The 11,344-nt window shown below is 33.7% G+C and overlaps 1 long non-coding RNA gene across 1 annotated transcript; it reads left to right on the forward strand.

Annotated features, from left to right (window-relative positions):
- Positions 1 to 268: 268 nt before the first annotated feature.
- LOC116585572 lies at positions 269 to 9,595 on the forward strand. The gene is made up of 3 exons (XR_004283697.1): positions 269 to 279; positions 8,380 to 8,389; positions 9,533 to 9,595. It is a non-coding gene; the product is annotated as an uncharacterized LOC116585572 (long non-coding RNA).
- Positions 9,596 to 11,344: the final 1,749 nt, after the last annotated feature.

The raw sequence follows: 11,344 nt of genomic DNA on the forward strand, positions 1-11,344 counted from the left end.
TTTCTTTATATGGCATTCAAAGTTATTTAATGTCAGGTCTATCTACCACTTAGGAACATCTTAAATTATAGTAGGGATATGGGTCCCAAATTTTTGGTAACACTGCACAGAGTTTTCTGCCATGCCTGTTATGCCCTTCTGCATCCTTCTGACTCAACTTTGTTCCCATCGTTTTGCTACTTAATGAAATGGCCCCTGACTGTAAAAAGCATTTGGTAACAGCCAGCAAAAATCATAGCATAATTACTCAACCTAGTTATTCATTTGTTCAATAGACATGTAGTAGGTATGAACTAAAGCAGGCAAGCAAATATTGCTACCAGGTACAAATACAAAGATTCAGTCCCATTTATAGGCTTAATTTAATGGAAATTTATTACCCAAAGTTTTAAAATTGTAATTTATTTTTTAAAGTTTTTTTTTTTTTAATGTAATTGACAGAGATCACAAGTAGGCAGAGAGGCAGGCAGAGAGAGAGGAGGAATCAGGCTCCTTGCTGAGCAAAGAGCCCAATGCAGGGCTCGATCCCAGGACCCTGACATCATGACTTGAACCAAAGGCAGAGGCTTTAACCCACTGAGTCACCCAGGTGCCCCTAAAATTGTAATTTAAAAAAGAATCAAGAGGGTCCCAGGGTGACGCAGTTAGTTAAGCATCTGACTTGTGATTTTTGCCTCAGATCGTTATCTCAGGGTCATGGGATTAAGCCCTGAGTTAGGGTCTGTGCTCAACAGGGAGTCTGCTTGAGATTCTTTCTCCCTCTCCTCCTCTGCCCCCTCCTCTATGCACTCTCAAATAAATAAATCCTTTTAAAAATTTTAAAAAAGAATAAAGAGAAACTGTTCCATGTCTTGATATTTTTTGTTAAGCCCTTCTTCTATCTGCCTAAGAAGAAAAGTTGGGGGAAGAGTCGACTCAAGATGTTGATGGAGGAGAATCCAAAACTCACCTCTCCCAGAAAGAGAAGAAAGGAAGAAAGAGGCAGAAAACACATTTGGAGAAATAATGGCTGAAAATTTGCCTAACCTGGGGAACAAAGCAGACATCCAGATCCAGGAAGCCAGAGAATTCCAAATAAGATGAATTTAGCAATTCACACCAGGACATGTTATGACTATAGTGTCAAAAGTTAAAGACAAGGAGAGAACAGTAAAAGCATTGAGAAAACAAACTTGTTACATAGAAGGAGACATACATAAGAATATGTACAGATTTTTTAGCACCCCTCTGGCTTGAAAAGTACTCCAAGAAAAAACTGTCAACAAAGAATACACTACCAGGCAAAGCTGTCCTTTATTTGAAGAAGAGATAAAACGTTTTGCAGACAAGCAAAAGTTAAAGGAGTTCATCACCCCCAGATAGGACTTACAAGAAATGATAAAGGGACTTCTTAAAGCTGAAACAAAAAGGTGCAATTAATAATAGGAAAATATGTGAAAGTATACATCTCATTGGTAATGGTAAATTTACAGTCAAATTCAGCATAATTTGATGTTTTAAAGTGGTGGGTTAGAGGCACGGGTTGGCTCAGTCATTAAGCCTCTGCCTTCTGCTCAGGTCATGATCCCTGGGTCCTGGGACTGAGGCCCACATTGGGCTTCCTACTCAGCAGGAGGTCAGTTTCTTCCTCTCTCATTCTCCCTGCTTGTGTTCCCCCACTCTGTCAAATAAATAAGTCTTTAAAATAAATGAATAAATAATGAAGTAAATTAAGTGGTGGGTTAATCTCTTATAAATCTAGTATGAAGGTTAAAAGACAAAATAGTAAAATAAGTATAAGTATAGTTACATAGTTTTGGTTATATAGTTAGAACTATAGTTCTAGTTGTTAATGAATACATATTAAAAAGCAAAGAATTCAGAATAATATTCTAAAAAGTTTTATAAACATATAAATAAGAACATACAGATAACAAAATGAAATTAGTAATGTATAAAGAATATGAGAAGTCCAACAAAGAACTAGAAACCATCAAAACAAAACAAAACAACCCAAAAATAGTAGAGCTGAAAAATACAATGACTGAACTGCAGAACTCAGAGCTTCAAAAAAGATTCAACCATGCAGAAGAAAGAATCAATGACCTAGAAGACAGGACATCCAAGAGTATTCAGTCAAAAGAGCAAAAAGAAAAAATAATGAAAAAAGAGTGAAGAAACGTGATGGGAACTGCTGGACACAATAGAAAGAAATACTACACATATTATAGAATTACAAAAAGAGAAGAAAAACAGAAAGAGACAGAAAGTATATTTAAAGCAATAATGGCTAAAGATGTCCCAAGCCTGAGGGGAAAAAATGGTTTTCCAGATCCATGAGGCTTAAAGGACCCCAAATAGGTTGGATCCAAATAGGACTATATTGAGACAGATGACAAACTGTCAAGTTCAAAGAATTTTGAAAGAAGGAAAAGAGAAATTAAATATGGGGAACCCCTCTCTCCCATCTCACATAAAGGTACAAATTTCTCAGCAGAAACTCTTCAGACTAGGAAAGAATGGGAAGACAGATTCAAAATATTGAAAGGAAACAACTGTTAACCAAGAATTTTAAACTCAGCAAAGCCATCATTCAGAAATGAAAGCAAGGTAAAGATTACCAAACAAAGAAAAGCTGAGGGAGTTCATTAAGACTAGATCTGCTTTACACCCTTAAACACATTTTCAAAGGGATTTTTTTTGAGTAGAACTAAAGTCATAAAAACATAAGAAGTTAGCATAGAACTCACTGGTAATGATAAATACATAGTCAAATTAAGATTCTGTAATGTAGTAATGGTGGTGTGTAATTGCCTTATAACTTCAGTTTGAAAGTTAAAAACTAAATGTAGCAGAAAATAGCCCTAAATATCACAATCTGATATTAGACACACAATATTAAAAAAAAAAAAGTGTAACATGTAACATCACTAACCTAATACATGAAGGGGAGAAGAGTAGAAGGGTAAAGTATAGAATTGTTATCAAAGTTAAGTTGTTTAAAATAGGGTGTTTTACTTTTAAGATATTTTGTGTAAGCTTCATGGTAACCACAAGGGAAAAAACCTGTAGTAATTACACACACAAAAATAAGAAGTCAGCATACTGATACCAAAAGACATCAAAACACACACATGCAAAAAGACAATGGGATAAGAACAAAGGATCCACAAAAGAGCCAGAAACAAACAAAAAAAATGACAGTAATTAACAATAATTACTTTATATAAATGGATTGTTTTTAAATCAAAAGAAATAGAAAGGCTGAAGTGATTAAAAAACAAAATCCAGAGATATGCTGCCTATGAGATACTCATTTTAGCCGCAAAGAGACTTACCGACTGTGAGTGAAAGATAAAAAACCATATCTCAAGCAAATGTTAAAAAAAAAAAAAGGCAAGGGTAGTTAGAAAAAAAGACTTTAAACTAGAAATGGTAAAAAGAGACAAAAAAGGCCATTATATAATAATAAAGGGATCAATCCATCAAGAATATGCAACATTTGTAAGTATTTATATACACAACTTTAGAGCATCTAAATGTGTACAGAAAATATGAAAGAGCAATATGGAGAAATTATCAGAAATACAATAATGATTGGGAACTTTAAACTCTATTCTCAGTTCATGCAGACAGAGAAACAGTAAGGAACTGTGGATTTGAATAACCCCATAGGCCAAATGGATCTAACAGACATATACAGAACATTCTATCCTCCAAAAGCATAATACACATTCTTCTCAAGTGCATATGAAATGTTTTATAGTAGAGACCATATGTTGTGTTAGCAAATTCAAGAATACTGAAGTCATATCAAGTATCTTCTTTGACCACAGTGCTATGAAACTAGAAATCCATACAGGAAAGAAAACTGGAAAACTCAAGAAGAACACGGAAATTAAACAACACTCTTCTGGGAAAAAAAAAAAATCAATGGATCAATAAAGATATTAAAGGATAAATAAAGAACTATCTTGGACAATGAAAATGGAAACAAACCAAAGCATGGGGAGCAGCAAAAGCAGTCCTAACAGGGAAATTCATTGTGTTAAAGTGTATACATCAAGAAACAAGAAGGATCTCTAATAAGCAACTTAACACCACAAGGAGCTAGAGTAAGAAAAAAAAACATAACCTAAAGATAGAAGGAAAAAAAAAAACAAAGATCAGAATGGAAAAAGAAAGAAAGAAACCAAAAAGAAAGTAAAAAAGGTAATTTAAACAAGAGCTATTTTTTGAAAAGATGAACAAAACCAACAAACCCATAGCTAGACTCACCATGAGAAAAACAGTTTCAGAAATGAAACAGATGTTACAACTGATCCCCACAGAAATACAAAAGATTGTAAGAGACTACTATGAACAATTTTATGCCAACAAACTGGACAATCCAGAACAAACGGATAAATTTCTAGAAACATGCAACCAATCAAGACTAAATCATGAAGACATAAAACAACTGAACTGATGGAATACTACAAGGACACTGAATCAGTAAGAGAAAACCTCTCAACAAAAGTTCAAGACCAGAGGGCCTATTGGTCAATTCTACCAAACATTTAAGGAATACCAATTCTTATCAAACTCTTCCAAAACATAGAAGAGGTGGGAGCACTTTGAAACTCAGTTTAGGAGACCAGCATTACCGTAATACCAAAGTCAGTAAAGGACACTGTAAGAAAACTACAGACCAGTAACTCTGATGAGTATAGATGTAAAAATTCTCAATAAAATAGTAGCAAACTGAATTCAATAGCCCATTAAAAAGATAATGCTCCAAGTTGAAGTGGGATTTATCCCTGGAAAGCAAGAATATTTCAACATCTACAAAATCAAAATGACATATCACGTGAATAGGATGCAAGAAAAAAAATCACATTATCTCAATAGATACAAGAAAAACAGACAAAATTCACCACTCCTTGATAGCACTCAAATTAGACATAGAAGAACATACCTCAAAATAATAAGTGCATCATATGACAAACCCACAGCCAACATCACACTCAACAGTGAGAAGTTGAATACTTTTCTTCCTTTAAATCAGGAATAAGATGAGTGCCCACTGTCATTACTCCTTTTCAACTACCGGAAGTCCTAGTCAGAGCAAGGAAAAAGAAATAAAAGGCATCAGAATTGGAAGGGAAGAAGTAAAATTGGCTTTATTTGCAGTTGAAATAATATATACAGAAAATCCTAAAGACTACACCAAAAAAACCTGTTTGATCTAATAAATAAAATTGCAGGACACAAAATTGACACAAAAATCAGCAGCATTTTTATACACTAACATGAATAAGGAGAAACAGAGGTAAGGAAAATGATCTTAGTTACAATAGCAACACAAATAATAAAATACTTAGGAATATTTGGGGTATGTGGGTGGCTTAGTCAGTTAAATGTTGGACTCTTTAATTTTGTCTCACATCATGATCTCAGGGTCACGAGATCAAGCCCCATGTCCAGCTCCATGCTGGGCATGGAGCGGGCTTAAAATTCTCTCTCTCCCTCTCCCTCTGCCCCTCCCCCACCCTTTCTTTCTCACCTTCTCTCAAAAAAAAGAGTATCTTTACCAAGGAAGTGAAATAATCTTTACACTAAAAACAAGACATTAAGAAAAGAAATTAAAGAAGACACAAATGAAAATGTGTCTTACTCTCATGGATTGAAAGACTTAATTTTGTTAAAATGTCCACAGTATTCAAAGCCATCTATAGATTCAATGCAGTCCTAATGAAAATTCCAATGGCATTTTTTTTTTTTTAACAGAAATAGAAACACCATTTATGTAGACTCCGAATAGCCAAAGAAATCCTGAGGAAGAAGAAGAAGGCAGAGATGTCACACTTTCTGATATCAAGCTATATTATAAAGCTATTTTAAACAGTATTATAAAGCTATTAAAAACAGTAGGGTATTAGCATAAAACAGACACATATATCAATGGAACAGAATTGACAATACAGGAATAAAATTATGCAAATAAGATAAATTAGTTATTTGACAAGGAAGGCAAGAATATTCAACGGAGAAAAGATAGTCTCAAATAAATGGTGCTGGGAAAATTTGATATTCACATGTAAAAGAATGAAACTACACCTCTATCTTACATTACTCACAAAAATTGACAAAATGGATTAAGATTTAAATTTAAGATCAGACACCACAAAAGCTCCTAAGAGAAAACATATGAACCAACTCCATAAATTTATATGGGGTTTAGCAATGGTTTTTTGATAGGATTTGTAAAGCACAAGAAACAAAATAAAAAAATAAACAGGTCGAATACATCAGAGTAAAAAACTTATGCATGGTAAAGCAAATGATCAAGAAAATGAAGACAATCTACAAAATGGTGAAAAATATTTGTAAACCATGTACTTAATAAGGTTCAATATTCAAAATTAGAAATAACTCATCAAAAAACATAAATTGGAAAAATAAGACTCATGATTTACAGATGACATTATTTATATATAGGAAACCATGCAGACTATATCACATTGCTAGAATAAATTAATTCTGAAGTTACAGAATACAAAAACCAATATTAAAAATCTGTTGCATTTTTATACTCTAGTAACAAACTACCAAAGGAAATTCACAATCCTGTTTATAACTGCATCAAAAAGAACAAAATATCTAGTAATAAATTTAGCCAAGGAGGTAGAGGATCTGTATACTGAAGACTTTAAGACATTGATGGAAAAAAAGACACAAGTAAATGAAAATATATTGTGTCTCACAGATTGGAAGACTATTTTTGGTATGTCCATACAATTGAAAACAGTAAGAATTACACTGAATCTGTAGATTAAGATTCCAAAAGCATTTTTCAGAGAAGAAATAATCCTAAAATTTGTATGGAATCACAGAAGACCACAAAAATTCAAAGCAATCTTTTTTTTTTTTTTTTAATTAAGATTTACATTTGAACTCAAAACCTCAGGATCAAGAGTCACATGCTCTACTGACTGGGCCAGCCAGGCACCCTTCAAAGCAATCTTAAGAACAAAGTTGGAGGCATCATGCTTCCTGATTTCAAATTATATTATAAAGCTATAGTAAGACGGTATGGTATTGGCATGAAAAACAGATACATTGGTTGTGGAACAGACAGCTGAGAAATAAACCTACATATATGGCCAATTAATTTATGACAAAGTAGCTAAGAATATACAATGGGGAAAGCATAGTCTTTTTAGTAAATGGTGCTGGGAAAACTAGACAGCCACATGCCAAAGATGAAATAAGACCACTATCTTACACCAGAGACAAAAACTTATTTAAAATGGATTAGACATCAATCCAATGCCTAAAACCTCCTAGAGAAACTTATTAGCAATAAACTTCTTTACACCAAATAAAAAAACTCCACAACAAAGAAAACCATCGATAACATGGCAAACTACCAAATGGGAAAAATATTTGCAATTCATATCTGATAAGAGGTTAATATTCAAAATATATAAAGAATTCCTACAACGTGGCAGCAAAAAACCCCAACAATCAGATTTAAAAATGAGTAGAGAATTTATTTATTATTTTAAAAAATATTTAATTTATTTATTTGACAGAGATCACAAGCAGACAGAGAGGCAGGCAGAGAGAAAGGGGGAAGCAGGTTCTCTGCTGAGCAGAGAGTCCAATGTAGGGCTTGGTCCCAGGACCCTGGGATCATGACCTGAGCCAAAGTCAGAGGCTTTAACCCACTGAGCCACCCAGGCACGCCAAGCAGAGAATTTAAATAGACACTTTTTTCGAAGTAGACATACAAATGTTCAACCATTACATGAAAAGGTGCTCATTATCACTAACTGTCAGGAAAATGCAAATCGAAAGCACAAGGTATTACTGCACACCTGTTAGAATAGCTATCCTCAAAAAGACAAGAGATAATAAGTATTGGTGTAAATGTGGAGTAAAGGGACCCTTATGCAGTCCTGGTAAAGATGTAAACTGGTACAGTCATATGGAAAATAGTATGGAGGTTGCTCAAAAAATTAAAAATATAACTACCCTCTGATCTAGCAATTCCACTTTTATTTTTCTCAAGAAAATAAAAATACCAAGTTGTACAGATATGTGTACCTCACATTCATTGCTACACTATTTATAAGAGCCAAGATACAGAAACAGCCAAAATACCTACTAACAGATGAATGGATAAAGATTTTGGGGTACACACTTACAATAGAATATAATATAGCCAATAAAAAGGAAATCCTGTCATTACAACAAACTGGATGGATATTGAAGGCATTATGCTAAGTCCAGTAAGTCAGAGAAAGACAAATACTGTAGGATTTCAAATAGTATTTTTTAAAAAAGTAATTGAAAAAAGAGATTAGATATGTGGTTATCAGGGGTGGGGGGTTGGAGAGGGGGAAATGGATAGAGATGGTAAAAGGTATAAACTAACTATTAGACAAATAAATACAAAGAACAGAATGTACATCATGATAACTACAGTTAATACTGCTGTATGGTATATTTGAAAGTTGTTAGAAGAGTATATGCCAGGAGTTCTCATCACAAGGAAAACCAAAACAAAACAAAATATTTTTTTTTCATCATCATTAAAAGATGATGAATGTTAGCTAAACTTACTGTGGTAATTATTTCAGTAAATAAAAGAGTCAAATAATAACTCTGTACACCTTAAACTTATAGACTGTTGTATGTCAATTATATCTCAATAAAAGTGGGGGGAAAAAACAAAAAGATTGGACATCAAAAACATAAAACAAGGGTGGATGGAATAAAAGTGCAGTGCTTTAGAATTTGTTCTTTAAAAAAAATATTTGAGAGACAGCATATGAGGGAGCACAAGCTGGGACAGGGAGAAGCAGACTTCCCACCGAAGGAGCAGCCAGACACAGAGCTTGATCTCAGGACCCTGAGATCAGGACCTAAGCCAAAGTCAGCTGCCCGTTCTACTGAGCCATCCAGGCACCTCTAGAATGTTTTCTGACTTAAGTAGTTATTAACTTAAAAGAGACGGTTTTAAGTTGTTTTATGTAGATTGCAGGGTAACCACAAAGCAAAAATCTATAGTACATACACAAAAAACAAAGGAATCCACACACAACACTAGAGAAAATCATCAAATCACAAGAGAACAAGAAAAGGAACAAAGAACAAAGAAGACAACAAAATGAGAGTAAGTACATACCTATCAATAATTAAATGTAAATGGACTAAATCCTCCAATCATATAGATAGTTTGGCTGAATGGATAAAAAATAAGACCCCTACCATATGCTACCTAGAGTAGATTACATCAGATATAAGGACATACAGACAGAAAGTAAAGGGATGGAAAAAGATAGTTCATCAATTCAATGCTGAACCAAAAGAAAGCTTGGATAGATATATTTATATCAGACAAAATAGGTAAAAATTGTAATAAAAAACAAAGGCCATTGCTGGACTGACCTGTTTATCAACACTGTAATTACATATACACCCAACGTAAATATAAAAAGCAGATATTTATAGAAAAATTATAGAGATATTTAGAGAGAAATAGCCATCAGTACAATAACAGCAGGGGACTTTAACATCCCACTTTCATCAATGGATAGGTCATCCAGACAGGAAATCAGTAGGAAAACACTAACCTTAAATGTTACTTTAGAGTAGATGAACTTAACAGACATACACATAGCATTCCACTTAAAAGCAAAAACATCACATGCTTTTCAATTACATATGGAATGTTCTCCAGGATAGATAAGTTAGAGCACAAAACAAGTTTTTTTTTTTTTTTTTTTAAGATTTTAGGATTTTGTTTATTTGAGGGAGAGAGAGAGAGCATGTGAGCAAGCAGCTGGAGGACCACAGCGGGACAGAGAGGGATAAGCTGACTCCATGGTGAGCACAGAGCCCAATGTGGGGCTTGATGCCAGGGCCCACAGATTATGACCTGAGCTGAAACCAAGAGTCAGATATTTAACTTACTGAGCCACCCAGGCACCCCAGGCACAAAGTGGTCTTAATAAATTTATAAATTCATTAAATATTAATAAATTTAAGATTAAAGTCTTATCAAACATCTTGTCTAACCACAGTGGTATGAAACTAAAATCCACTACAAGATCAAACTGGAAAAATTCACACATATGTAGAGATTAGCAATGTGTTACTGACCAACCAATAGGGCAAAACAATTCTCAAAAAAAGTTCTCAAAACAAATAAAAAATGTCTTTAGATAAATGAAAATACAACATACTCAAATGAAATGAAAATACAACAACTCAAACTTAGGGGATGCAGCAAAATCAGTTCTAAGAGGAAAGTTTGTAGCGATATAAATGTCTGCATTAAGAAACAAGATTTCAAACAACCTACCTTTGACTTTAATGAACTAGAAAAAGAAATAAGGATTAAGGCAGAAGTAGAGACTAAAAGAACAATAGAAGAGATCAATGAAACAGAGAGGTGGTCTTTTGAAAACATAAGCAAAATGGACAAACCATATGCTAGACTTACTAACGGGAAAAAAACCCCTCAAAAATCAGAAACCAAAGAGAAGCTGTTACAAGATATATTAAAGATATACAAAAAGATCATAGGAGACGACTATGAATAATTATATCCCAACAAATTGGACAACTTAGAAAAAGATGTATAAATTCTTAGAAACATACAATGTAGCAATCCTGAATCATGAAGAAATAAAACCTCTGAATGGACCAATACTAGTGAGGAGATTGAATCAGTAATCAAAAACATTTCAACAAACTTAAGTCTAAGACCAGATGGCTTACTGGTGAATTCTGCCCAACATTTAAAGAATAGTAATACTTTTCAACTCTTCCAAAAAAGTGGAAGAGGATGGAATACTTCCAAACTCATTCATGAGGTCAGCATTACTCTGATACCAAAACCAGGCAAGAAAAGAGAATTACAGGACAATCTCCCTGATAAACATAGATGCAAAAATCCTTGACAAAATATTAGCATATCTAAGTCAGCAATACATTAAAAGGATCACACACCATATTTAAGTGGTATTCAAGAGACCAGGGATGATTCAACATGTGTAAGAATCAATGTGACATACCATTTTAACAAAATGAAGGATAAAAATTATATGATTGTTTCAATAGACGTAGAAGAGGCCTTTGACAAAATTTAACATACATGTAAGCAAAGACCCTCAATAAGGGAGGGAACATACTTCAACATAATAAAGGCCAATGTGACAAGCCCACAGATAACATCATATTCGGTGAAAAGCTGAATGCTTTTTCTTGAGGATCAGGAAAAAGACTAGAATGTCCAATCATGCTGTTTTTATTGAACATAGTACTGGAAGTCCTAGGCAGAGCAATTAGGAAAGTAAAAAAATAAAAAGCA

This window comes from Mustela erminea, chromosome 3 (assembly GCF_009829155.1).
Source record: "Mustela erminea isolate mMusErm1 chromosome 3, mMusErm1.Pri, whole genome shotgun sequence".
NCBI classification, from domain to species: Eukaryota; Metazoa; Chordata; class Mammalia; order Carnivora; family Mustelidae; genus Mustela; species Mustela erminea.